Raw genomic sequence first — 27531 nt, forward strand, 5'->3', positions numbered from 1 at the left:
ATACACTTGTCATAGTTAATGAACCATGTTGGTACATTACTGTTAATTAATGCTCATTCTTCACTTGGGTTTCCTTATTTTAAAAAAAGGTAAAGGGAAAAAGAAGGGAAAAAAAAGTGCAAATCTAAAAAAACAACTCAACCTTAATGTACTTTTCCAGTTCTAGAATCCAATATCACAATTCAGTCATCACATTGCTTAGGCTTCTTGCAGCTCTGGAAGCTTCTCAGATACTGTGTTTGAGGTCTTTAAGAAATACTGGTCAGGTATTTTGTTCCATGGCTCTTTGTAAAGCAAATGCCTTTTTATAATCCCCATTTGCTAGGCATATGCTAGCTGATGAGTAAAAAACACTAAATAATACTCAAGTCACTTATGCTCTTCTTGTCCTTTGACAAAGAATAACATAGGGCAGTCAGCGTCACTGCAGGCAAATCACAGGATGCTGTCGAGGCAAACACGTCTTCTCTCTCCCATGGAGGACTCACAAGTTAGAGCTAACACACTGGCTACAACATGGTCCACACTCACCCCCACTAGGGTTTAAGTGTCTGGCATTCTTTCTCTTCCAGGTCACCACCTTAAGACCCATTTTGTTGTTTGAATAAATGCAAACAGGAGTGTAAACAAAATGAGACAAAAGAATACTAGTATTTGATGGGCACCTCACCCTATGTTGTCTCGTACTGTGTCACCAAGTGTGTGACACGCTTCTTAGTTGTGTGTCTATCTGAAGCTGCTTTTAGATGTACCATGGATGGATTTCTTAAATCTGGTTGACATTCCCCACTTGAGCACCCTGCTACTTCTCAGCCTATATGTCCTGGGCATTAGGAAGACGTCTCTAGGAGAGACCTGCTTTTATAAAAGCTCTGTATTCTTGCCCATCCACCCCATGGACAGCTGCTCTGGAGCAGGACCATGTTTACAGATTTTTGTTTTTCCACTGTCTGGGATGTAGTAGGCACACACAGGCAATTTGCTTAAACAAGTGAACTGCTGGAATGAGAGGTGAGAAGAATTTTTTATTTACAGCAAACAAATTGATTTCTTTTCAGAGAAGCCAGGGAAATGAGGTAAATCAGGAGGCAGGAGAGAAGCAGGGGAATTGGAAAGTATGGACCTAATTAAACCAAATGTTTTGTGTCTCTCAGCTGCTCCTGGGGAACACACAGTTAGAACAAAGTTGGGTCATGGGGCTGGGGCACTTCTGGTAATTTCCTCTTAATCAATTATTTAAGGTTTTCACTCATATAAACATGCATATGTGCATCCATAAATACATGCATACATATACATTGTGCATTGAGCATACTCCCCCTTATCCCTCCATCCTTCCTTTTATTGCCCCACTAGTCTCTTTCTGACCCCTAGGCAGTTTTACTTTTATTTTTATGTCATGTGTACATATATGATCTTATGTATGTATATAAAATCTAGGATATACAAATTAGGGAAAATGTGATCTTTGCCTTTCTGGTTTGATTCCCTGAGTATGATTACCCACAGTGGCCATTTTCTTGCAATCAACATAACTTCCTTCTTTGTGGCTGAAAATAATCCCTTTGTGGCCTATACCACACTTTCCTATTCATTCTTCTGCTGCTGCTTTTATAGTTTAGCTATTGCACGTAGTGCTGCAATAACCTCGATGTGTAAATACTTCTGTTACACACAGGACAAGCTGTTTTTAGAGAACCCGCCATACTGTCTATATTCTCTAGTGGTTGGAGTAGTTTACATACTCACTAGCAGTATATGAGGGTTCATTTTTTCTCCATCCTCAACAGCATTTGTTATTACTTTCCTTAATGACTATCATTTTGACTATTTCAGTATAGCTTTGGTTTCCATCTCTTTGATGACTAGTGAAGTTGAACATCTTTCTGTATCCTTACTTCTGAACTCTACACATCATGGCTTTATAGCGATCAGTTGAGTGTTAATGCTGAAGATTGAGTTTTCAAGTCTACTTGGTTGGATGAGTGATTGCAAGGTTGGCTGGCTTCCTAGGAAAGGTATCAGTGCCAGCTGGAACCGGTACTGAGTCATCCAGGCTGCTGGGAATCCATGTATAGCCACCGACTGTTCATAGAGGAAGAACTGCTCTGATGGAGGGGATGTACTGATTGAATGTAAAACAAAATCCTGGACTTCCTCCTCTACAAAACACTCAACAAAACAAAACAAAACAAAACAAAAAACCCCTTCTCTTCTAGTCCCTGAAGAATCTGTGACAGGTTAAGGGCATCCAAGAAAATTTGGCAATCTTTCTTCTGACTCAGAAGTATATCTATAAGCTGAAAAGGTCTTCCTGTGTGCTGGGGATGAACAGCCTCAGCTGATGACATGGATTGAGGCTCTGCTCTAGTTGGCTTCAGTCTTGTAGACTGAAGACTTTAGTAGCAGGACTCAATGACCTAGAGTCTGGAGATTGATATCTCAAGGTCTTATGATTGAAGAACACAGAAGTAACCTTTGCTCTAAGGAAAATGAACACACCAATATGGTGGCTAGTTGGTTTCCGGCTGGAGACCTGGAAGCCCTCAAGCATTGCTGGGATCCAGCTGGCAGTGAGCTCTGTATTGTGGGTACTGTCAGGCTTTCAGGGACCTTGAAAAATGGTGATTGTTTGTTGTGATAATAACAAGTTGCTTTTATGCTTGAGAAAAACCACACAGGGATTACCACAGGAATGGTACAGGCTAGGAAAGGAAGTTATTTCAGCTATGACCATGCCAGGAGGGATGAGAGAACAATGAGCTGAAACCACAGTATTATGGGGCTGTAAGGGATGGCTCCAAGCCTCCCATCTCAATGAGGAAACGTGACCTGAAACCACAGCATTATAGAGCTGGTTGGGATTGGTCTAAGCCTCCCATCTTACTAGAGGAAACAGTGAAGCCCTGGCAGGAAGATCATTTAATGAATGATATTGCTAAGTAGTGTCTGGGCTGGTTGATTCTTGTGATTCTAATGTTGACCTGAACGCTTTTCATAACATCAGGTGGCCTCTTTTCTGTGAAATAGACTTCTTTGGAAGAAATACTCCAAGATAGGTGGCCAACATGGTTTTGATGCTTATAGTTTATGTTGGAACAACTTAAGTTGTCTTCTTAAAGAGCATGGAATTTGTGTGTCTCTTGTTTATTGTATTAAGAGAAATTAAACTTGAATCTCAGTTCAGCTTTTATTGGGCTGTACCATCTAGACAACCGATTTCTAAAGTTTTGTGTATGCAGAAGAATCATCAGCAAGTGTTATTAAAATACAGAACCCAACTCGATAGGTGTGGAGAGTGTCTGAAACACCCCCTTCCATTTTCTTTGTATGGTCTATAGCTATGCATGTGTGTAGGTACTCATGTACTTGGAGGCCTGAAGTTGATGTCAAGAATCATCATGGATCACTCTTCAACCATATTTACTGAGGTAGGATCTCTTAGTTAAACCCAGAGCCCGACTGACACTATGACTAGGGTTGCTAGGCAGCTAGCTCTGGGGACCTGTTGTTCCACTTTCCAAGGCTAGAATAATAGGCAGGTTGCCACACTTACCCTGCCTTTTCTGTGGATCTCCAGAGATCTAGAATTCTAGCCTCATGGTTTCATGACAAACTCTTTTATTTTATTTTTTATTGGCTATTCTATATATTTACTTTTAAATGTTACCCCTTTTTCTACTACCCCTCCCTCTGCTTCTATGAGGGTGCTTCCCCTTCCACCCACCCACTCCCATCTCACCACTCTGGTATTCCCCTACACTGGTGCATTGAACCTTCACAGAACCAAGGTCCTCTCCTCCCGTTGATGTCTGACAAGGCCATCCTCTGCTACATATGCAGCTGGAGCCATGGGTCACTCCATGCGTACTCTTCGGTTGGTGGTTTAGTCCCTGGGAGCTCTGGGGGGCGAGTCTGGTTGGTTGATGTTGTTCTTTCTATGGGGTTGCAAAGCCCTTCAGCTCCTTCAGTTCTTTCTCTAACTCCTCCATTGGGGACACTGTACTCAGTCCAGTGACTACAGTGAGTATCTACTTCTGTATTTGCCATGACAAACTCTTAAGCCACTGAGCCATATCCTTAGCCCTTGAACATCTTGTTTCTAAAGAAATTTTATCCATGGTAGAAGCTATTAGTCCTTGGACAACACTCAAAAGATCAAAGAATCAGAGCCCAACACTCATTATCTCCTGTAAAATAGAATAGTAAAAGTAGTTACCACACAGGATTGTTATGAAGGTCACACAAGGTAATGTTTGCAGTGGCAAGCAGTCTCCATCACATTAGAGGCAATCAATAGGTTTTAATTTTCTCCCGCTGTTCCCCCTTTGCCTCTCATGTTACAAGCGAAAGTGACTTGATGTACTCCTTTGCACTACAGACCTCTGCATTTGATAAAGGGCATGTAGCAGGAAGGAATGCTCAACTTGGGAAATGTGACATTGGCTTTCAATACTTCTTGAATTTAAAATAATTTTTTTATTTGTGGTGATAATAACAAAATAAAGCTAGAAATATTTGACAGAAGTTTGCATATAAATTAATCTGGTCAGAAGTTTGTTGAACAAAAGGATCAAAAATAGTGTACTACATAAATAGTTTTAGATTTTAAAAATTCATAGCCTTTCAGATTTGTGTGGGTCTTAGCTTCACTGATTCAGGGAGGTGGGTTAGAAAGCAATGTTTGAAATAATTCCAAACTGAAAGTCCATAGAGCACTGCTTTAATTGTCTCCTGGAAAGCTATGGAATCTGCCTCAGTTTCCTATGTATAACATGAAGAGATTGAACAAGATTGGAGATCTACCACTTCTTTTTTTTTTTAAGAGATTTATTATATGTAAGTACACTGTAGCTGTCTTCAGACACACCAGAAGAGGGAGTAAGATCTCATTATGGATGGTTGTGAGCCACCATGTGGTTGCTGGGATTTGAATTCAGGACCTTTGGAAGAACAGTCAGTGCTCTTACCCGCTGAGCCATCTATCTCTCCAATCTACCACTTCTTATTAACTTATCAACACAGCAGGTCTCTTTAGCCAGTGTTTTGAAGGTTCTAGTCTGTGACTGTGTTACCTTCTCTGGGCAGGGTATGGTGGAGGGAACATGTGATAGAGAAAAACCACTTAAATCATGGTCAGGAATCCATGTCCCATAATCCCCTTCAAGGGCACCACTCAGTGGCTTAACTTCCCCCTTTCTAAGTGTTACACTACCGCGAACCGTGCCACCTGGGTGATCAAACTTTCAACACATGGGCAATAGGGAGACATTCAAGATCCAAACTCCAGCAGGTGAGGTGGCCTTTCTTGTTTGATGATAGCTCTAGACATCTCTATCTTTCAGAGAGCTGCACTCTGGGCAACTGAACTGGAAAATGTAATTCTGAATGACCATTCTTATGAACTGACATTCTATGGAGTGGAGAATCTTTCATGATGAAACCTCAGGTATTAGAATTGACGGTGTCTCTTGAATGATGACCAGGATTTTGGCAAGTTGGAATGTAGACCTGGGTGGTAGCAGGCATCCAAACTGATGAAATAGTGTGAAGAAAGGCAAGAGAGTTGGAAAGGACACAGGAAATGTGAAGAATAGGATAGCTTGTGCTTAAGGTATACCTGCAAGAACATTAAATTGTAGACTATTGCAATGGTTCATTCATTAATCTATGAAATTATTCTGAGAACTCACTTTATGCCACTCACTAGCTATTGACATTATAATGGAAGATAAGATAGACCTGGATCTTATATGAAACCAAGCATTTTTCCTAGGGATAGATAATAGGCACATACATAAATGAAGAAACTGGACATCCTGTTTTGAAAATGCTATGAAAGGAATAATATTCAAGGTGGAAAATAACATTGAGGGTACATTCAGACTAGGTAGTCCTGCAAGAGCATCTTGGGATATGACCTTAGGTTAGAGTGGGCCTGCTATCTGACCTGCTGGCTAAGAGAGTTCTGGGATCATCAAATGTATACACTGAACAGAAAAGACATTAGTAAGTTCTAAGGTTAGGACAACAGCAAAGTTAACGGACAGGAAGCCGGAGGAGGGTGGCATGAAACAAAGTGAGAGAGACAGGTAAGGACAGGATCACAGGGAACTTTGAAGGCTATGGCAAGAGGGGAAATTTATTCTAAGGGCAATGAGAAGCTATCTCACAGGCTTCTGTAAAGAGATTGAATGGAAATGAAGTAGGAGGAAAGCAGAAGCACCAGATGGATGCTACTTTAGAGGCTAGGATGAGCTTGAAGGTGGGTCAAATAATGGGTCTCCATAGAGACCAAGCCGAGAGGCAGATTTGAGTCATATTTTTTGATGCAGAACATGTAGTTACTTCTGATGGCTGGGATGCAGGCACACGTGAGATTTATCCAAGGTTTCAGGCTTGAGTAACTTGGCAGAAGGTGGTATCCATTAGTGACATGGGCTTGGAGGAAGCGTAGGAGGAAGGGATGAGAGTGAAAGACTGTAAGAGGGAGAAATGGGGGTGGGGGAGAAGCATCCTGAAGGGTGTCTGGACTGGTAATAAAAAATCTGAGCATTGTGGAGATAGGGCAGTGAAAAGAGCTACTGTTGGGTTCTTTGAAAAGAAACCAGAAAGCTATTCCTGGGACTGTGCCATGGACATCCTTGGTAATCTGGTTCAGAGTAGTTACAGGATTGTATTGTTAGAATGTAGGCAGCCGCTTGGATATCGTCAGCCGCTTGGATCTTAAGCGGCCGCTTAGATGATCGTATCCAAGATGGCGGCCATGTAAACGGCTTAACTTTCCCTAACGGTAATGAGCAGAGATACAGGCTGCTTTCTATCCCACGGGGCTGAAGCGGGGATGAACAGGGCTCCAAGCAGCCTTAATTCTTTCCCTCTGCCCTAGGTGAGCACGCCCATGCCTCCCTGTAGGCAGCCGCTTGGATACAATCGTCAGCCGCTTGGATGATCTTAAGCGGCCGCTTAGACGATCTATCCAAGATGGCGGCCGCAGCAGCAATAGACTATTCTACTGCGCATGCGCCCCTCCCGAGCGGGTGTATACTGCGCATGCGCCCCTCCTGAGCAGGTGTATGCTAATGAGGGTTTGACAGGGAACCAATCCAGGAGGACTTGGCAGCTCAAGCTTGGGTATATAAGGGGCTGTCTCCAGATAGTCGGAGCCACTCCACAGAAGCAAGCAGACCTGCAGCACCTAGGAAGAAGAAGAAGAAGAAGAAGAAGAAGAAGAAGAAGAAGAAGAAGAAGAAGAAGAAGAAGAAGAAGAAGAAGAAGAAGAAGAAGAAGAAGAAGAAGAAGAAGAAGAAGAAGAAGAAGAAGAAGAAGAAGAAGAAGAAGAAGAAGAAGAAGCAACATCAAGAAGAACCAAGAAGAGCCGTGCCATCAAGAAGAGCTGTGACACTTAAGAACCTAGGAGAGCTGTAATACCTAGGTATCAAAAAGAGCTGTAACACAAAAGAATATTCCTGAGTAAACCGTCGAGAGAAGAAGTCTAAGTGTGTTCGTCGTTATTGCTGCCATACGGGCAGCAAGGCGCCATACATTAGAAGACACATAAAGTGGTATTGAGGGGTAGAGAGGAGCCTGAGAGAATGCTTGTGGAAGCATTTGGCAGGAAGGATAAATAGAGAAATTAGCAGTAGGCAGAAAAGTATATGCAATATAGAGAAAACTTAAAAAACTAGAAATGCAAAGGCAGAATCTGTACTAGAAGTGACCTGAGAAAGACACATCCTACAACTCAGGGTGAGAGGAACAGGATATTGAGGGTGATGGAAAAGAGATAATTGGAGGAGAATGGAAGCCAATGTGCATTTCATCAACAGCTATGGATCACAGGGCCTCTGTAAGGATATAGGCATAGTTAATGTTTGCTGGTAAAGCGAACAACAACAGAGGGGGCACTTGCTAGTGAAGAAGATGTCATCAGGAGATAGGGGAATAAGGAAAGGTTATTGGGTGAGTGTAATGGAAATATATTACATACACATATGAAAGTGTCTTAATGAAACCCAGTATTTGGTGTAATTAATATATGTGAAAAAAACTAGAAGCTCAATACAAAAAAAAAATCAGTAAATTTTGGTGGTGGGACAAAGAGGAATGTCTGGCTTTGTGATTTTTTTGTTTGTTTGTTTGAGACAGGGTAGCCTTGGTTGTCCTGGAACTTGCTCTTTAGATCAGGCTGGCCTCAAACTCAGAGACCCAACTACTTCTGCCTCCTTGGTGCTGGCATTAAAGGTGTGTACCACCACTGCCTTCCTCATGACTTCTAATTCTCTCTCTCTCTCTCTCTCTCTCTCTCTCTCTCTCTCTCTCTTTCTCTCTCTCTCTCTTTTAAACATTTATTTATTTATTATATGTAAGTACACTGTAGCTGTCTTCAGACACCCCAGTAGAGGGCGTTAGATCTCATCATGGATGGTTGTGAGCCACCATGTGGTTGCTGGGATTTGAACTCAGGACCTTCAGAAGAGCAGTCAGTGCTCTTAACTGCTGAGTCATTTCTCCAGCCAGACTTCTAATTCTTAAATGAGTTACAATATGAGACCACCCCTGAATATGGCAGAGTGAGAAGCATGCAGGAAGCTTTTGGGAGTAAATTCTATCCCAGGCAATGAAAAAAACCCCCAAATTTCCAAGTGCCGATTTTCCCACAGGAGATTGGTGTCCACGAGTTAAAAAATGAAATCACTTGGCCAGGTTGTGTGAGTTTTCTCTGGCAGCCTTTAGCTGTAGTGTGATAGGCCCAGAGATGGTGCTGAGCAAATGTTGGAGTTTTCTAAGGTGATTGTGGTAGAGGAGAGAGATGAGAGAGTGTTGAGGCAGCTTGTAAAGAGTTATTAAAAAGTTCTGCAATGGAACCATTGTTCATTGAAACAGTAGGCGAATGACTTTATGGATAGACCATCTTAATACATACACCATTTCTTAAATGAATGTAACCTGTTCTCTGTGGGCTGAGAATGAAGTCACTCACTCAAGTCAAATAGCTTTGACCATAGCAGGAAGTCTGTATCCAAAAATCAAGCCTACAATTCATTTCTTGGTGCAGCAGAACTATCAACTCTCAGCTTAGCTACGATAGAGGTAAAATCCTTTGGTGATGTGAGGGTCATTGAAATACAGCCTTATTACAATGAAACCCAATGTCTAAAAATTGTTCTTATTTTGGGCTTGTACCACAGTAAGAGCCAAGATTTTAAACCTACTAAATACAAAACAAACAAAAAGATTTTACATATTCATGTTCATTTAAGAAAATACCAGTAGTGATGTATTATTTTGAAGTATACAGTTAGTATGTTTGGAGTTATTTAAAATTTATATAGAGAAAAATGTATTTTCACTATTGCTGTAGACAAGCATCTACATAAGACTGTTAAATTGATTGTTGTTTTATATCAAACAACTTTTATAATACTTATTTTTATTGTTATAATATTTTATAAATTTTAAGGAATATGACAAAAAAGATATTGTAGGTATTGAAGGGGGGGTCTCTGGGAGGAGTCGGGGTACAAAAGGGGAACAAGAATGTGACTCAATTCTATTTAATTAAAATACGTTTTTAAATGTTAACAAATTCAGATAAATTGAAATCATGTAACTTTTCTCATCATAATGCAATAAAAGTTTTTTAAAAGAAAAAAAAAAGAAAAATTGAAACCTGAAAAAAAAAAAAAGTTGTGCAATGTGTGTAAGGAAGGAAGCAGAAGCCAGGTGAGCCTGTGATAGGATCAGTGGGTGGTCAAGATAAGGGCGTGAAATGTGGGAGGGGGAAGGACCAAGAGCAGAGGACAAAGACAAGAACAGAGCAAGAGAGATTCTGCTCATGTTGTAGTCTGCAGTGGTTCTGCTGAGTGGGTGACTGTACTGGTCTGAGGAAAGAGGTAGTCAGATGGGAGACATCAAGGAACCAGACTGTGTGGCTGGATGAGTTGAACACACAGAGATATTGAGGTTTTGAGTTACTACTAGAAGTGGGCAGCAGATATGACTATAACCAGGGGCTAAAGTCTTCAGAACAGTAGGGATGATGGGGTAGGACAAAAGCCTCCAGCAAGGAGTTGGGCAGGCAACAGCCATGACTAGGGATGTGGCTGGTCTATTGTAAATCAGGCCCCAATTGCCTTCCTCTTGGTAGAAACAGCTCCTCCCAATTTCCCAGGATGCAATATGGAAGTCATAGACTCGGTTTGACTTTACTCTTTAGTTTGTGTAGCTTTGGTTGGAGCAGAGCAGAAATATCATATCAATATCTTTAGAGGGAATTTTTATAGACAGGGAAACTGAGGCCCAGAGAAGGGATAAATAACTCAAATGTGTAGGGGCTGGTGGCAGCGTTGCAACTAACTCCTGCGTTCTTGACTCGGTGCTTTTGGTTGCATCCTGTAATGGAAGTGGTGTTCTGGCAAAGTTCCCAAAATTCCAAATTCAAAAATATGTTGTCCCTCAAAGTCACTTCTGTGGGAGGTGACAGACTTCTTTCTAATGATGCTGCTATTGTCCCAGCCATTTCTGGAAACTCCTTCAGAGAAATGATCTTTGGAGCCAGCTTCTGAGTCACAAGGACAGCCTACTTGCACTATCAAGACATATCGAATGCAGGGGTGGGAAGCATCTCTTCCCCAGGGCCAGGTCACAAGAGCAGAGACTGTAACCAGGGAAACAGACACCAGTGGTCTTACTGCAAGACACATTATTCTCTACTCAGTGCATCCCAGGCGTATGAAGACCCAGTCTACTAGGGGTCGTGAGATGTTCCTCTGAGTTTAGTCTGATCAAGTTTATTTTTGCTACGCTAGCAAGCAGCAGATTTACATCCTTCTGGCATTTTAAATGAAATCAACAGAACCTCCCCAAGCTATTTATTCAGAAAATGAATGTGATAGAGGATGTTAGGTAGCTCACAGAGTCTCTGGAGTAATTCTTGAATGATCTGACTGGAATAGAGACATCTCCCTTGTGTTGTGCACTCCTGGCTGGGATGAGCTCCCCAGAAATGCCACCATGGCTCTCTCTGATACTTCAGACATCCAGTGTTCTTTCCTCTCTCTGCCAGAAAGCAGACCCTACACAGTTCCTCGGTCCTCCAGTTGTGGTTGTTTTGTTTCAAAGTGAGTTCTCATGGGTACATGAATGACAGAGCTGACTCTCTCAATGGGAGGTTGGGAAAGGGTGCCCAAGCATGTATCTTGAGAGGTTGTGCTTATGTTGTGGGTAGTGGCACATCTCTTTAATCCCAGCACTCCAGAGGCAGGGGCAGGTGGATCTCTGGGAATTTGAAGCCACCTTACTTTTCACAGCAAATTCCAGGCCAGCCAAGAAGACTCTTCAAAAATTAAATAAAATATTTCACATTTTAATTAATTAATTAATTAATTTAACTGTGTATGTGGTATATGTGCATGTGCGTGTGTGTCTGTGTGTATGGTCATACACATTTACAGCACACAAGGGCCACAGCACAAGCATGGAGGTCAGATAACAAGTTGCAGGAGTCAGTTCTCTCCTTCCACCATGTGAGTCCTGGGGACCAAATTCAGGTTGCCAGGCTTGGCAGCCAGGGCCTTTCCCTGCCATCTCGCTGGCTCTTTTCAGACTCTTACGCCTACTGGTTGGAGGAAGCTGCTTCTTGTTGTGTAGCTGTGAGTGTGTTAGCGTCCTTTCTGATCTAGCGATAAAGCTCCATAAAGCATTATCTCCTCTTAAGAGGCCACAGCACACTTAGGCTTTACACATGGATGCTTTAAGATGACACAGAAAGTTATTTCTATGGGTACCTAGAAACAGATGTCTTTCAAGATCAAAGCTCTTCCTAGAGCATGTGTGTCTATGATGAAAGTGAAAACATTGCCAATGCTAGTCTTCTACGATCCAGAACCCTTTCCTTTTAGTCTATGCAATACACAGAAAGAACCTCCAGTGTTTTTCTCTGTGAAGGCAAGCAGTTATTGAGGGCTTACTAGGTGTTGAGGGCCAGATTTGAGCCTTAGTTTAAAGGTCAATGGGATTTAGCAGATGGCTAAAATATAATGTTTGTCCAAAAGAATGTCAGTGAGAAATAGAGGTCCATGTTTGTCAGTGGAGTACAGGGAGCAGGGGAAAAGGACCTTAGAATTAAAAAGTCCTATGGTCATGTCTTCGGCACTGTGAACAGGCTTTCTCATTAGTAAAGTGGGGATCATAAGAAAGCCCATGTGGTAGTTTGAAGAGGTCAATATGAAGCAGTTTGAAGAGCATCAGTGGCATTCCATTCCACAAGAGCTATGCTCTTGACACCACGCACTCCTTGTCTGACACTCACTACAAAGTGGGCTGGTGGACAATTCTAGATGACAGATGCATCAGGTGGAAGTAAAAGAGAATGCCTCAGGTGTTAGAAACAAGATCATTAAAACTGTGGAATACTATTTCTTTTGAGTGAGCCTCTGGTTGGAGATGTGAAAGCTGGGGAGAAGAGGTTGTCAAGGTGCAATGTTGGAGAATGAGGGGCCTCGTGGGCTACACTCAAGCTCTAAACCTTATATCCTCTTATTTATTTATTTATTTATTTATTTATTTATTTATTTATTTATTGGTTTTTTTGAGACAGGGTTTCTCTCTGTAGCCATGGCTGTCCTGGAACCTGAGACCAGGTTGGCCTCAAACTCAGAAATCCACCTGCCTCTGCCTCCCAAGCGCTGGGATTAAAGGTGTGCACCACCACCGCCCGGCCATATCCTCTTTAAGGCTGGGTAGCTGGGGAAGTGTTTTAGGGTAGTGGTTATTCTGGAATTATTGAAGCAGTTGCTTTTTGTCTGATGGGAAGTTTTTGATCTAGACCTGCTCTGGACTTTGAAGTTCCCCACAAATATACTTTGAGAGAAAAGATGGAAGAATGAGCTGCTTCTTCTCCTACATTCAGCCTGAGGATATACATGATTAGATATGTAGTGAAACTTAACACCATCACTATTTTAAATAAAAGCCATACTAATGCCATCTGTTGAACTTTTCTCACACACTGCCAGCCCCAAGCCCTCTGAATAATGTTAAAGAAAAAACATTTTGAAGGCAAAAGAGAAGCTCCCCAAATGTTAGAAATATTGTTTGAAGTCATGAGTCATTATCTGGCCTCGGATACAAAGTCACTGTCCTCATTGTAAAATCTATGTTGATTGCACATGCCACATTACTTTGTCTCACTGGATTATCTCTAATTTACTTGAAACTTGGGCCATGAAAACCCTCTATTCATATAATTACAGCTCCCTACCATTCTCCTTGTTTGTGTATCCATACGTCTACCTAATAGCATGCCAGAACATTTTCTAGTATCTGGGAACCTCTTGTCTTCCTTTCTCTAAACTCTGCCAGACCCAGGTCATTCTTTTTTCTGAATATCTGTATATCTCTCTCTGAATCTCAGTCCATTTATGTATGTATATATGTATGACATTTTATCTGTCTACATCATCTATCAACTATAAATCTATTATCCTCTATATCATCTATTATCTATCTATCTATCGATCGATTGATCAATCTATCTATCTAATCTATATTAATGTTACTATGTAGATATATTCATTACTTTCTTTCTTGCTTTGATAAAGTACCTGACAAAAACAACTGGAGGATGGAAGGATTTATTTAGGCTCACGATTCAAAGGTACATCATGGTGGGGAAATCATGGCTGCAAGACCACAGAGTAGCTGGTTACATTGTGTCTGCAATCAGGAAACAGAAAGTAAACAATGCTAGTGTTCAGCTTACTTTGTCCTTTTCCCTCTGGAACTCCAAATGTTAGAATGGTACCCACCACATCTGGAATCTGTCTTTTCTCTTCCTAAACCCAAATATAGAAACTTCCTCCAAGACATGCCTCTGGGTGATCCTAGACCCTGCTGACAATAAATACTAACAATCATAGCTCCCTATCATTGTCCTTGTTTGTTGCGGATTTCTGAGTTCAAGGCCAGCCTGGTCTACAGAGTGAGTTCCAGGACAGCCAGGGCTACACAGAGAAACCCTATCTTGAAAAAACAAAAAACAAAAACAACAACAAAAAAGAAAAAGAATGAAAAAAGGACTTATCAGAAGCAAAAGTCAGTGACTTTGTACCTTTTAGGGGAGTAGGGGCCAAGTCTATCCACCATAGCAGCTACAGGAAGGTAAGAGTTGACTCTCCATGCTGTGTCTGGAAAAGGTGGAATTGAAATCTTTCTTAATACATCCCGTAAAAGGAAAAAACTGCTCTCCACAGGGATGGTGACTTTATTTGGGTTTCTTGGGGGTAGGAGTCAGCTCACAGTGAACTCCTGGCAGGAAGCTGTTGATGGCTCCTGGCCAGGCCGGTGCAGCCCTCTGACCTTTTCTCTGGTCTTCAGGAACTTCTGTTTCCCTGGGAGGAGGAAGGTAGGAGAGAGGAGAAGAGGAGCAATTTGAATTTTCCAGAAAAAAATACCATTCAGGGAACCAAGGTGAGCAGAAATGTCCAGGGGGTATGAGGGCTCTTGGAGGTATTTGCTGCTCAGCTCAGTGCCTTTTTGGTTGCTCAGCACCCTCTGTTTTTTTTTTTTTTTTTTTTAAGAATTATTTATTTATTTTATGTATGCAAATACACTGTAGCTAGCTCTGCTTTTTTAAAAAGAATTATTTATTTATTTTATGTATACAAATACACTGTAGCTATCTATCTATCTTCAGACACCCAAAGAGAGCATCAGATCCCATTACAGATGATTGTGAACCTCCATGAGGTTGCTGGGAATCGAACTCAGGACCTCTGGAAGAACAGTAAGTGCTCTTAACTGCTGAGCCATCTCACCAGCCCCCTGACTCTCTATTCTTGTGTGCAACTTGAAGTCATTGAGTAATGAAGGATCATTGAGTGTCTTCTTCCCATTTTACTTTATGTAGCAAATCCCTCAAAAGGGCAAGTTGGTTTCTCAGGACCAGTAATTTTTTTTTTCATATTTAGATCATGTTTGTTTACAAAATACTATCCTGAGAATTATAATTCCATTAAGCTTCAATTTGAGCAAAAATATAATCACATAAGTAACAGTAGTTACTTAAACTGAAAAGGAGAAGGAAATGACTGTCAGTGAGACCAAATGCTGTCAGGTCTCCTGTTCTTTTGGAGAGCCAGCTGCAGGCTCTTTTGAAGGCGGAATCAAGTCTGTGGGGAGCTCACTTCTACTTTCAGAATGATGGGGTGGGGGGAAGAACCCAGCTCTTCAGGGAAGGTAAGGTGGAAAGCATACACAGTTCTCCCTGGGAACAGAGGAAGTGGTGGGCCAGGGAAGACCCTTGGTGGAAAATAATCTTGAGGATGGATTATTGTAAAAATGTTTCCTGGAGGAGTGGGGGATAGAGGGACCCCTTCACATGAACTGGCTCCTTGGATCCACTGGAAACTATGGGTCTCTGATTGGGGGGAAGATGGTGGAGGAAGGAAGCCACGGCCAGCTGTTTCTCGTTCAGCAGGGAGAGGAGAATAAGGCACATTAGAGTTACCGAGATTATTTTTGGTATGGTTTCTACTGGATTCCATTTCTGAGGATACTGGCCCACCTACTTTATCCAAAGAAGGCATATTATAACCTCTGAGTTCTACTGGTCCAGAGAGTCTACCAGAATTAGAGTAAAATCTATCTTGCCTTTGTGGCTAGATCAGAATGAGGTTGGCCTGGTGGTGGATGGGCTGTCATCCTGCCATCTTGTTCCCACAGAGGTGACAGGGATCTGTCAGAAGGTGCTTTAGGAGCATTAGATAGCTTGAGTCTCCTCTTTCAGTGTTCATCTGATAGTCTAGAAGGTTCTCAGGGCTTTGTGAGCCTCTTCTTCCTCCCTCTGGAAACAAAGGTAAGAGTCTGAGTGGATCCTCTAACAAAGTTGGAGAAGAGAGAAAAGCTCTTGTTTCAGATGGAGGTCGGCCCAATGATGAGGGACCATATGGGGAGTGCTCTCTGCCAAATGCTGTATTTGGAACATCGGGTGCATAAGGATCTTTTTCTAAAAGCTCAGATTTAAACTTTGTTTCAGATAATTTGTGTCTGTTGTGGTCATTTTCTTTTCTTAAATCGTTGAGATTTCTTTCAAGAGTCCATGCTGTCAGCCAATTATTTTTTTTTCATGAGAAATAACCTGCCCCTGGTAAGAATGAATTGTTCTCTCCAGCTCTTCTTCAAGATCCTTGGCATGCTGTCTGCAGGTCTCCAGCTCCTCAGTCGCATGGCTGATTTTCTCATCTACTTTGGAAAGTCTTTCTTCTTTCTCTAATTGGTAATTTTCTTCTACTGTTAGTTTCCTGTGAAGTTTCATTTCATTTTCTTGGTACAGCTCAGTTATTACTTTCAGTTTCTGGTGAAGTTTCTGGCTCTCACTTTCAAATTGTGTCTTTTCTGACTGCAAAGATGCTTGTTTAGACTCAAGCCTTTTTTTTGTTTGTTTGTTTTTGTTTTTTCGAGACAGGGTTTCTCTGTGTAGCCCTGGCTGACCTGGAACTCACTCTGTAGACGAGGTTGGCCTTGGACTCAGAAATCTACCTGCCTCTGCCTCCCAAGTGCTGGGATTAAAGGCATTCCCACCACTATCCGGCTCGACTCAAGACTTTTGATATGTTCTGTAAGGTCTTCTTTTATTTGATCCACTTCAGATAACTGAGTATAAACTTGATTTCTTTCTCCTTCCAAGGCTTTTAAAGAAGCATTTAATTTAGCTGCATAAATCAGCTTCTTCAAAGCTCCCTTTGGCTGATTATCTAAGGGAGCAGTGTTTTCTAGGCCACTCTTCATGTCCAAGTCCAGATTCCCATCATATGCTATGTCTTCTCCAGGCACAGCAGGAATCCTTCATCTTTAGCAGGCTTCAATCTGAGTCTTCTCACTCAGAACTTGTTCCACCTGTGCTCTGGACTCTTCCAGTGTCACTTTCTATTTATCAAGATCACTCACTTGTTCTTTCATTATTTCAGCTTCCTGTAAAAGCGGTTTCTGGCTTTCCAGAAGTTGAGAATTTTCATTCAAGGCATCTTTCGTTGCTCCCTTGAGTTGCTCTTCATTGGTTTCAAATATTCTAAAGGTTGTTTTGGCTTCAGCTACTTGTGATTTGAGAGATTTTGATTCATCTTTTAGGGACTGTATCCTTTTTGAAATATCAGCCATCAGCTCATCTTGCTCAGAATGTTTAGCTCTCTCTTCTTCTTGCCTTTTCTCTCGTAGTATTTCATCTTCCAGTTTAGATTTGGATCTTTCCAGATTATTTTAGATTGCCTCCAACTTTGTGCTTCTGTTGACTCCTTCTCAAAGCTGGCCTCCTTTAAAGATGACTCTAAGCCTTCATACTTCTTTTGAACAAACCTGACTTTTTCAAGTAGTTTACATTTTTTTTTCAATTAGTGCAGAAAGCTCAAGAGCAAGTTTTTTTTTTTCTCTCCCCACATAAAATCAGCTTCAAATTGCTAAGAAGCCTCTGCACAGAAACAAGAGACTGGCAAGCAGTCCAATGGTAAGCACACATATTGCCAATCCCAATGGAAAACCATTGGGATTAAAGTCTGCTTTCGTATCTTCAGGCAATGTTGCCACAACTGATAAGTGTCTATTAGCCCAAAAGTTCGGAATACCCAAGATTCAATTCACAGACCATACGAAGCTTTGAGAAGTGTGTAATCTCTGATTACAATAAATTGAAATTAGCCATCAAAAACAGAAGGGGGGGCCGGTGAGATGTCTCAGCAACTCAACAACAACAAAAAAATGCATTTATTTGTTGTTCCCTGCGCAGCTGCTCCAGAACCTGCCCTGAGCTGTACCCCCAACCCCCACGCCCTCCGATCTCCATGTCTGCAGGCAGAGGACCTGTAGTCGCCCAGTGGCCAGCAGCAGGCTGGGCACCAATTTTTTTTTTGTCACCTTTCTCTGCTCTCTGATGTTCTTTTATGATCCACTTACTTTACACTCAGATGGGGTTGCTAATAACAACACAAGCCACAGTGGTAGCTAAATGCTGTCTAAGCTAGATACTTCTTAGCTCAGAATATTTCATTGGTTTTACCTATGTAGGTATTATTGTGATCAGCTCCATTTCGTGGGTGAAAAAATGGAGGATCAGAAAGATGAATTACAAATTAAGCAGTCGCTTGAAGGGAGTAGTTAGGATTTGAGTGTGGGTAGATGGGACCCATGACCTGATGATTTCTTCATAGCTGGATGGCAGTAACCGTGTTTTCTTCTTGTCTTTGTTGTCTGCAAGACTGGTATACAAGGGTCCGATCACCCTTAGGCTTAGCAGACCTTTCTTTTTATATAACTGTGGAATTTTGTGTGGACATATTTGTGAGTATGTGTGTATGTGAGTAGATTTGTGGAGTCCAGAGATGGATGTCCAGCATCTTCCTCTCCACCTATTTTTTAATTAATCAACGTATTTATTCTTTTCTCACATATTATATACCAACTGCAGTTTCCCCTCTGTCCTCGCCTCCAGTCTCTTTCCATCTCCATGAGATCCATTCCTTCTCCATTTCTCTTGAGAAAAAAAGCAGGCCTCCCAGGGATATCAGCCAAATATGGTATAACAAATTACAGTAAGACTAGGGACAGACCCTCATCTCAGAGCTGGATGAGGCAACCCAGTAGGAGCAAAAAGGTCCCCAAAGCTGGCAAAAGGGTCAGAGACACCCTCATTCCCATTCCCATTGTTTGGAGCCACACAACAAGACCAACTGGGTCATCTCTCTATCCCCAGAGGGTCTGCTTTTCTGTTTGTTTTCTATTTGTTAGCCTGGCTTGGGTCTTAGAGAATACGAATGTACTCAGCACTCAACTGATTGGTTCAAAAATAATTTTGATGAACATATGGAAATTGCTTACAGACTCTTGGCATGAATATACACACATACGCTCTATACCTTTCTTGCTCTACAAAATATGCCAAGATATGGTGAAATAGATCATTTTAACTTTATTCAGTACACTAGAGTCCTGCAAGATTAAACCAGTTTGTGCCAGGCAGTGACTGTCTCATAGTCACTGCAGTTTTCTTGGGGGAGTCTCTGTATCATTAAATATTATATATTATGATGACCACCTAACAGATGGAATTTAGAGTTGCTATCATTGGATGTCAGATTAGGCAGTTGGAGAGTTACAACCTGAGACCACTATGCCAGGTTAACTTTCAGATAGGATAAGAGAATAAATGGAGAAGCAGGTTTGCACTGTGTTCCTCATGCTGGGGTGAGATTTGGTGGAAGAAGAGCACAGTCTCCTTTTTTTTTTTCTTACTAGAGGTAAACAATGAATCAGACTTTGTAGGGATCTGGAAGGCTCGGACTCAATGGGTTTGAGCTGATGAGCCTCTATGTTTACCCACCAAGGACCTTAGAAATATCTGGTCATTTCAGGTCTACCAAGTAGACTGTGCAGATTGTGAACTAATCCCTAGCTTACTTTATTTGCTACATTAGGCTGAATCCACAGAATTGCTCACACGCATTCTAGGCTCTCTGCAATGGCTCACAGGAGTCACCTGGAAGGCTTTGTGCCTTGCCTGCAAGAAAAGCTGATTCCTAGGCTCACCTGGGAGGACTTTTTCAAATATTACTAGAACTTGGAGGACTTTTCTCCAAACGGAATCCACTGCTAAGGGTTTATGCCTCTAAGCTGGGACTCATCTAAATTGGGGGATGGGGTGTCTCTTTCAGTTCCTCACTTATCACCTGCCCTCTGTCTTCACACAGGATGGATGGCTTCTGCTGTGGTCTCCTGGGGAAGGCTACGGTGGCCTTCCAGCCTGCAACATTTGTAACTCTGCTGTCACCAAGTGTTATAGAGGTGAGAGGCAAGTTTTTAATGTTATAAATGAGGCAAGAGGCTGGAGAGATAAGGTGTTGGGGGGCGGGAGGAGCAGGCTGCTGAGGGGCATCAGTTCCCAAAGGTCAGAGGGTATTTATACCCTGAGAACTATCAGGGGCTGTTCTAAGTGCAGGATCCTGTGTGTTACACAAGAGTTGTTTTCATAATGGATGGTTCCCAGCTGTACCAAGGAAGGTGGGGCCTGGAAGCTTGTGTGTGTGTGTGTTTGTGTTTGTGTGTGTGTCTATATGACTATGTATGACTGTACATGTGTAATAGATATGCATGTGCTTCTGTGTAGGCATATGTATTAAATATGAAGGAATAAGTATAGATGTGTGTGAATGTGTATGCATGACTGTTTTTGTATGTGGTTATATGAGTATGTATGTGAGCATGGGTTGTTTGTGTGTGTTCCTTTTATGGCTGCTAGGTCATATGAAGCTTAACGCTGCAAAGCTCTTTAGAAGTGGAAATCAGAAAACTCAGCTCATCCTTTCCCTAAAACAGATCCAGGCATGAAGGTCAAGACATTCTTCAGCCATTTTCTCACTTTCATATAGTCTCTCCCATTTCATATAGAAGCACAATGTTGCTGTGAGAGAGACCTCTGGCTGCTAAGTCTTCTGGTTCCCATGGAAACCATAAGGCCCCTCCTGGAAGTGGGAGGGAGAAGAGGTCAGGAGAGAGAGTTGGAAGCAGCAGCCTTCCTGGGAGGAGGTGGTGGGAGTCTTCAACTCCCACAAAGAGGCAGAACAAAGTCTTGGGGGAGGGGCAGGAGAGGTGTCACCAAGGAAGAGATTTATTAGCCTTTTCCCTGGCTCACTGAATTGATTACTGAATAATAAAGTCACAGGGAATGGAGGGGCAGGCTGAAGGACCAGGACAAAAATGAAAGCAAGAGTTTATTCTTTCCTAGAGTCATTGCCTGTACAGTCATCTGAGTCACCCGTGACTGCCACTCGAGGCACCCAAACAGACCCTGCTCCTGGATTTTCTCCCTGACAGCCCTGCAGGAGACTGCCAGTCTCGTTTCTCTAAGTTGCTTCAGGGCAGCTACCTTATTTAGTTAGCACCTCCAATGGTTGAGCTGTATACATTGGACAAGTGTGTATCCTGACTTCAGTACATACAGCTCAATACCTACTGTACACTCAGTCTCCACACTTCACTTTCCATATGGGTTGTATCCTTTTCCAGTTATTGACTGAAGATACTATGGTGTTTACCCAGGGCACACTCGTTAATAAGATCTTCAAAGAATAAATATAGTTCCCTGGCTTGTAAGTGCGTAATATCTGGTTTCTCTGAACATCTGTGTCTGTAGTTAATCATGGCTTTTTTGTTTGTAAAATGCAGGTTTTTTCCATCCTCTTGGAAAGGGCACACGGCTTTGGTAAACAATAAGACTCATCAGTAATTCAGATCCTATTATGAGTGTTTGTATGCAAGGTATCATTTGAAGCAAAATATAATCTGGTTCTGTGTCTTGGCTCTGTGTCTATTGCTTGTGGACTTGATCAAGACATTTCAACTCTCTGAATTCCAGTTTCCTCACATGGAAATAAGAACCATAAACATCATAATAGTCTCCTCATCTGCTTGTTTTAAAGATCATAAGCACTATTAATCTGAACAATGCCTTGAAATCTGGGTCAGAGTAATGTGAATTATTGTCACTGTTCTTTGACTGCAGACAGATGTTGTACACTCTTATTTATGTCACATAGATCTACTCATGAATCTCAATTCATGAAGCCAGAAACCTCACATTACTTGAGTCCAGATAGAGGTCTAAGGCTCACTATGATCTTTAGTGTATTTGGAGGGATTTTCTTAGGCAACAAATCCAGTGGTCAGTTGTCACAGACTAAGATGTTTCAATTATTAAGAGAAATTTAGGAAAAAGATATAGGAAAGATTCAGAAATTTTAGGGAGAGGAGGCTAGGGAGATGGATCAACTAGTAAGAGTGCTTGCCACACAAGCATGAGGACTTGAATTTGGATCTCCAACACTGATGTAAAATCCGAGTGCCTGTGCTGGTAATCTCAGAGCTGTGGAGGCAGAGATAGGAGCACTTCTGCAGATCATTGGCTGGCAAACTTGCTGAACTAGTGAACTCCAGGATCCATGAGAGATCCATTCTCAAAGAGATAAGATATCAAGGAAGATACTGGATGTCAATCCTTCTTCATGCAAACATATTCATGTGCATATATTCATGTTTTTACACACACATACACTCACACGTTCACATAAATAATTTTAGAGAGTAAACATAGGGAAGCTTAAGCTTGGGCATCTGTTGCTTGTTGGAGGCCTTTGCTTAGTAATCACTCTCTGGCTTCGTTTTCACACCCATCATATAAATGGGTACCACATTTTAAGGGTGAAGCCATGAGGCTTAAAGATTTGCCTTGCCAAGACCCAGGACCATCTCTCATCTCGGTGGCTCTGTTTTTTTCTTTCTGTTCTTGGAACAGCCTCTGAGGTCCCATTGCCCTAAAGGAGCCGAAGTTAGATGACCTTTGACAGTCCTGCTGAGTGGTCCTGGAGGAGAGAAAAACAATAGCAGTGGTGACTATAGGGAAACATTTGGTTGGACATCACAGCTTGTCATCCAAAAGTGAACTCTCATCAGGGAGATGAAACCCAATAGATAGAGCTTCCTGTGTTATTGTCAGGGTGGTCTGTTCCAGGCAAGACTGCCTGTCTGTTTAACAAACATCCTACACCAGGATGGGCAATCTGGAGAAGCCAGGGAATGTGGAGGGGGAGGGGAAAACCCCTATCTACTGGAGCAGCTGGCCTCCCTGGCCCCCTCCTCTCCCCTCCCCTCCCCTCCTCTCCCAGGGCTTCCAGGTTTTTAGGGGGCAGGGGTGAGTTTGATTAAGAACCTTCTGTCAGGACATGTCTACCAGGTGCCTAGTGACCTCTGAGGCAGTTTAATGTCCAGTAACACAATGTCTGTCATAACCTCTGCCCTGCCTGTACAGTTGGAGGATAGAGCTTATTTTGAAGAGGAAGTCGTCTTTTAAATAGAAACTGGCCACCTTGGCCTGCCTCTCTGGCTTTTCCTGCCACTTCAAGGTTCTTGCTGGAAGTCTGGAGATACGTGTTTTCCTTCTTCAGCAGAGAAAGAGGCCAGGTGGAAGCTTTACCAAATGGAGCACACCACAGGGCACAGTTGTCTTAGATCCCGTGAAAACATTCTGATGTGCTAGGATATGGTTCAGAGAGATTATCCCCTTTTATGAAGGAAGGTCTCTCTTGTTTTCTTAATTTTTTTTTCTGTGATTGGTGTGTGTGTGTGTGTGTGTGTGTGTGCATGTGTGCCACTGAAAAAGTTTGGAGGACATCTTTGATGTTGGCTATCACCTTTGATATTGTGTGAGACAAGGTTTTTGTTGTTCATGATAGGTTAGCTGACCCATGAGCTCCTGCAGATCCTCACGTACTTGCCTCCCATCTTGTCACTAGAGTGTTGGGGTTACAGATGTGTGCTTCCATGTCTGGGTTTTAGGTAAGGTCTGGAGATCTGGACTCAGATCCTCAGGCTTCTGTAGAGAGTACTTCATTCAGTCAGCGATCTCCCTACCATCTGACCTTCTTGTTTTTGTTCTTCTGTTTGTTATCCACACAAACTCCGAGTTAGTCTGCGCTGGTTATTCATCACACATGGTCACACAAAGCTACATGCATATTGTTTCAATGGAAATAAGCATTTCAGTTCTTCAGCTCCATTGACTATATGTGGCTAGGCCCCACCACACTGGACAGTGTTGATATAGGGCATTCCTAAACCTAGTTTTCCTGAACCTACTTGACCATTAGGATTTTAGAACATTCTTTTGGTACAAATTTGGCTTGAGGGAAGAGTTTGCACATGGGAGTCATCTAGGTACTTAGGCAAAATTCTGATTGCTGGCTGGGTTCATCCATAAGACTCTAAATTCCTGATTCTGATGGTAGAGACTGGCATTAGAACTATTTGAAAGCTCACCCAGGGGATTCTCATGAGTAGCCAACACTGTTCCACTGAGTTGTAATTTATCTCACTACATTATGTGGAACTTCTGCCTTCAGAAGTTCCTTGCCATGAAGTTTCCCTAAGAATTAGGATTCGGCAAGTCTGGGGCAGATGTCAGGAAACTGTTTTTAAAGCACAACATACAAAATCCTTATGGTCAAGTAGGTTTGAGAAAAATAGATGTTCACTACAGACAAGAGAACCAGCTGCCTAATGGCTTAGGTGTTGTGTTAGGGCCGTGGCACAAGGTCCCAGTGACTATAACGTTCTTAGAAGGCAACCTTTATTTTGTATTGTAACTTAGGAGAACAGAAATTCAACAAAAAGTAGAGTGCTTGCCTACTCCCATCTTCTTGAGTCTAAGCAATGGCTTTGGTCTTTGTATCTTGCCTGAGTTTTTAGAGGAGTAGTAATTGCTGTGTTCGCTTCAAAGCCTTAAGTGTATGAGCTTGGGAGAGCTTGCAAACTTCTTCAATTAAAAATTCTTAATTTAATTGATTGATTTATTTACCCTGTGAGTATGTGTGTGGGCACGTGTGTGAGCATCACAGGACAACTTGAGTCAGTTCTCTTCTTCCACTATGTGGGTTCTGAAGATTGAACTCAGTTCGTTAGACTTGGTGGCAAGTGCCTTTGCCTTCTGAGTCATCTCACTAAAACCTCTTACAGTCGAGCTCACTTATAAAATGGGAATTATAACAGTACTTACATATAATGCATGTTGTAGTGATTGATTGGGATAGCATAGGTAAAGAATTCTGTATGGTTCTGTAGGCACCAGGCAAGTGTGGGATAAGTTTGCAAAGAAAACAGGGGAAAATAGATCTACAGTATGGAAATCTACCTTCTACCATGACTTTATCCTGAGATACTTCTGTCTGTTCATCTGTCTTTGCTTTCATCTGAGATCCAGACATATAGCTCCTTCTCCTCAGGGAGTGCGGATGTAGATGCTGGCTGTGTGAGAGTCTGTGGACCAGAGGGACTCAACAGCCACCTTGCCTCAGTGTAATGTGTTACAGGGCCGCACACACAGCTTCAGTAAAAGTAATAGAGGACAGTTGTAGAAATGACAGTAGTTCAGTCTGAGACTAAATGACAGGCACTGTGTTAAGTGCTTCATATACCAATTTGCTTAATCATCTCAGCAAACCAATGAGGCAGATGCCAGTCCTTTTCTCCCCCTTCTTTCTCTACCAAGAAATACAAACTAATAGAAGTTCAGAGTTGCTGAGTAGTGGTGCTGCCACCTTTAATCTACCTACAAGCAGGAAGATCTGTGTGAGTTCAAGGCCAACCTGGTCTACCAAGTTCCAGAGAGAAACCCTGTTTCAACCACTCCAAAAAGAATCCTAGACTTGTTACAATATATACCCACACGTGGTCATATAAGCAGTAATTATCACCAAAACTTGAGATTTGAGCCTTGGATTCAGGCCCTAGGACCTATGCTACTGTAGGTTGCTACATAAACAAATCAGGCAAGCAAAGTAGGAAGCCATGGAACAGAAGCAGGGTTCCTTGTGTGCTTCATTGAACTAGGCAATTTCCCTTAGATGGAAACAATTAGATTTCAGGCCCTTGGAGGATATCAGGGTGACCAGGCTGTAAGAGTTGAGTGAGATGTTGGTATGTTAAACATATTAAATTTCTCTTATTTGATGTGTATTTTTGTTTTCCCAGCACGTGCAGCACATGTGTTTGTGCAATGGAACCCACAAAGGCCAGAAGAAAGCATTAGATCTCTTGGAATGGGAGTATAGATGGTTGGGGGCTATCATGTGGGTTCTGGAAGCTGAATTTAGGTCCTCTGCAAGAACCCCCAGTACTCTTAAGTGCTAAGCTATCTCTCCAGCCCCAAGTCATGGTTATTTGAGCCTCACCTTTCTTTTCTGCCTGGTACAACATCTCCTGAGAACTTCGACCTGTTATTTCTAGTTTGATTATCCTCATCCTTTACCTTCCTTGTCCTGTGAGTGATAAGGGATGGACTTCTTTCTATGAGTCCCATGAGTGGAAGTCCTGGGATTCTGTTAAGGCTTGAACAAACACAAGACAGTTGTTATTTCACCTCTCATTATTTCTAGTGCTAATTATTTCCCAGGGTTGAGAGAAGAGTCTGTGACCTCTAGATTCCCTTTAGGAGAATTCTGGATCCTGGGAAGTCCTTTCCTTCTTAGTTCACTGCATTTCTCTACCAGTGTCAGAGGAGAACCAGCTCATGGACAAGAAAGGCAGCAAGGGGGATGCTGCATGGAAGGAATGCTGGAGTCAGGCAGATGTGCGTGTGAATTGCTTTTCTGTTTTCTTTGGGATGTGTGACGTTAGGCACATTTAAGAAAATTTATTTTTATTATTTTGTTTTGAGACAGGATCTTACTGTATCCTAGGCTGGCCCTTAAATTCACAATCCTCTTTCCTCGGCTTCCTGAGCGCTGGGATTAATTGTGTTGTGTATACTATCCAGCTCAGTTACTAGGGTATATATTTTCACCCCCTTAAATCTCAGCTTGCTCTGCTGTAAAAGTAAGAAAAAATAATGAGTCCTATCTTACATTATGGCTCTGATGGTTGAGTTTAGCCAATGGCTGTAAGTGCCCAGACACACAGGGGCATTCAAATAGGAGACATCTATGATCACAATTGTCAGCCAGCCTGGTAAGTGTAAAAGCCTAGGGTTGAAGGGAAAACTGTCTTCATCAACCTGGAGGTGTTCCAGGTCCCCTTTCTCTCAGTGTTATTAGGGACAGAGGAAAAGGGGGGTTGGTCCTGGAGAAAGGACAGAGTTCCTTTAATGAGCTCAGGAAAGCCCATCTCCTGACAATAAGCCTTAGAGTCTTGCAATAGCATCCTGTCAGAGGCAGCAACAGGATATATGTTGAGGGTGGGAGCATGTGGCAGCCCTACTGCACAGCTTCCTGCCCATCTACCCCCTAACCTATGAGCTTCGTGAAGTAGTTGCCAGGAATCAAGGGGGAAACGAAGACTTCCCCTCCACAGGGATCCCAGACTGATAGTGAGGCTGGAGTCTGGGCAGGCTTGCACCTTACCACCTTCTTCATGAGCTGCTCCTATAAACACTGGCCCTACCTTGGGTACAGATGTCTGCTGGGCTGATGTTCATCAGCCTCTGATACTATGGAGTCAAGAAGCAGAGGGGTGGTCCATACCTGCAAGTCAGTGCCCTACCCACAGCGTGGCTAAAGGTTCCCTGATTGCTGATGGCAGAGCTTGCCTGTAGAAACACAATGAAAAGGAGAGGAAATTCTAGCCCAGGGGAGTTCATAGTTGGGGTGGGCTGGGCTGGAGGGATGGTGAGCTTAGTGGATGTATAGCCCAGGATGTATTAGAAGTTGTATGGGACAGGAAGATTAGCAGGGAAGACTTCATGGAGGAGGGAGATGGGTAATCACAGCGGAAGGATGAGCAGGAGTTGACTAGCTGGGGAGGTAGGGAACATCTTTGGGATGAGAGGTGGTAAGAGTGTGGTTAGAGTTGGAATGTGTTAAGAGTTGGGAGCTATGGCTCAGAGCTCTGTGGTCTGTGTCTGCAGAGGAAGCCAGTGCCTGAGGCTTTGGGGAACACACCCAGAAGGATGCACTTATCTCAAGGGTAGAGTGCAGGCACTAAGGCCCTTCAATCAGA

General features: G+C 42.5%; 1 protein-coding gene and 1 pseudogene across 2 annotated transcripts in view; one reads left to right on the top strand and one right to left on the bottom strand.

Annotated features, from left to right (window-relative positions):
* The window catches only part of Aplnr (apelin receptor), a 39821-nt gene that overhangs the window by 7333 nt on the left and 4957 nt on the right, over nt 1-27531 (top strand). Inside the window, exons 2-3 of one of the 2 annotated variants that reach the window (XM_031370874.1) lie at nt 19740-19833; nt 20774-21342. The gene's annotated coding sequence lies outside the window, so the exon portion shown is untranslated. Of the gene's footprint in view, nt 1-19739; nt 19834-20773; nt 21343-27531 lie in introns of those variants that run through there. The other variant, XM_031370875.1, reaches the window with a different exon arrangement.
* LOC116091677 lies at nt 14293-25839 on the bottom strand (annotated as a pseudogene).

Source organism: Mastomys coucha, unplaced genomic scaffold (assembly GCF_008632895.1).
Source record: "Mastomys coucha isolate ucsf_1 unplaced genomic scaffold, UCSF_Mcou_1 pScaffold15, whole genome shotgun sequence".
Classification (NCBI taxonomy): domain Eukaryota; kingdom Metazoa; phylum Chordata; class Mammalia; order Rodentia; family Muridae; genus Mastomys; species Mastomys coucha.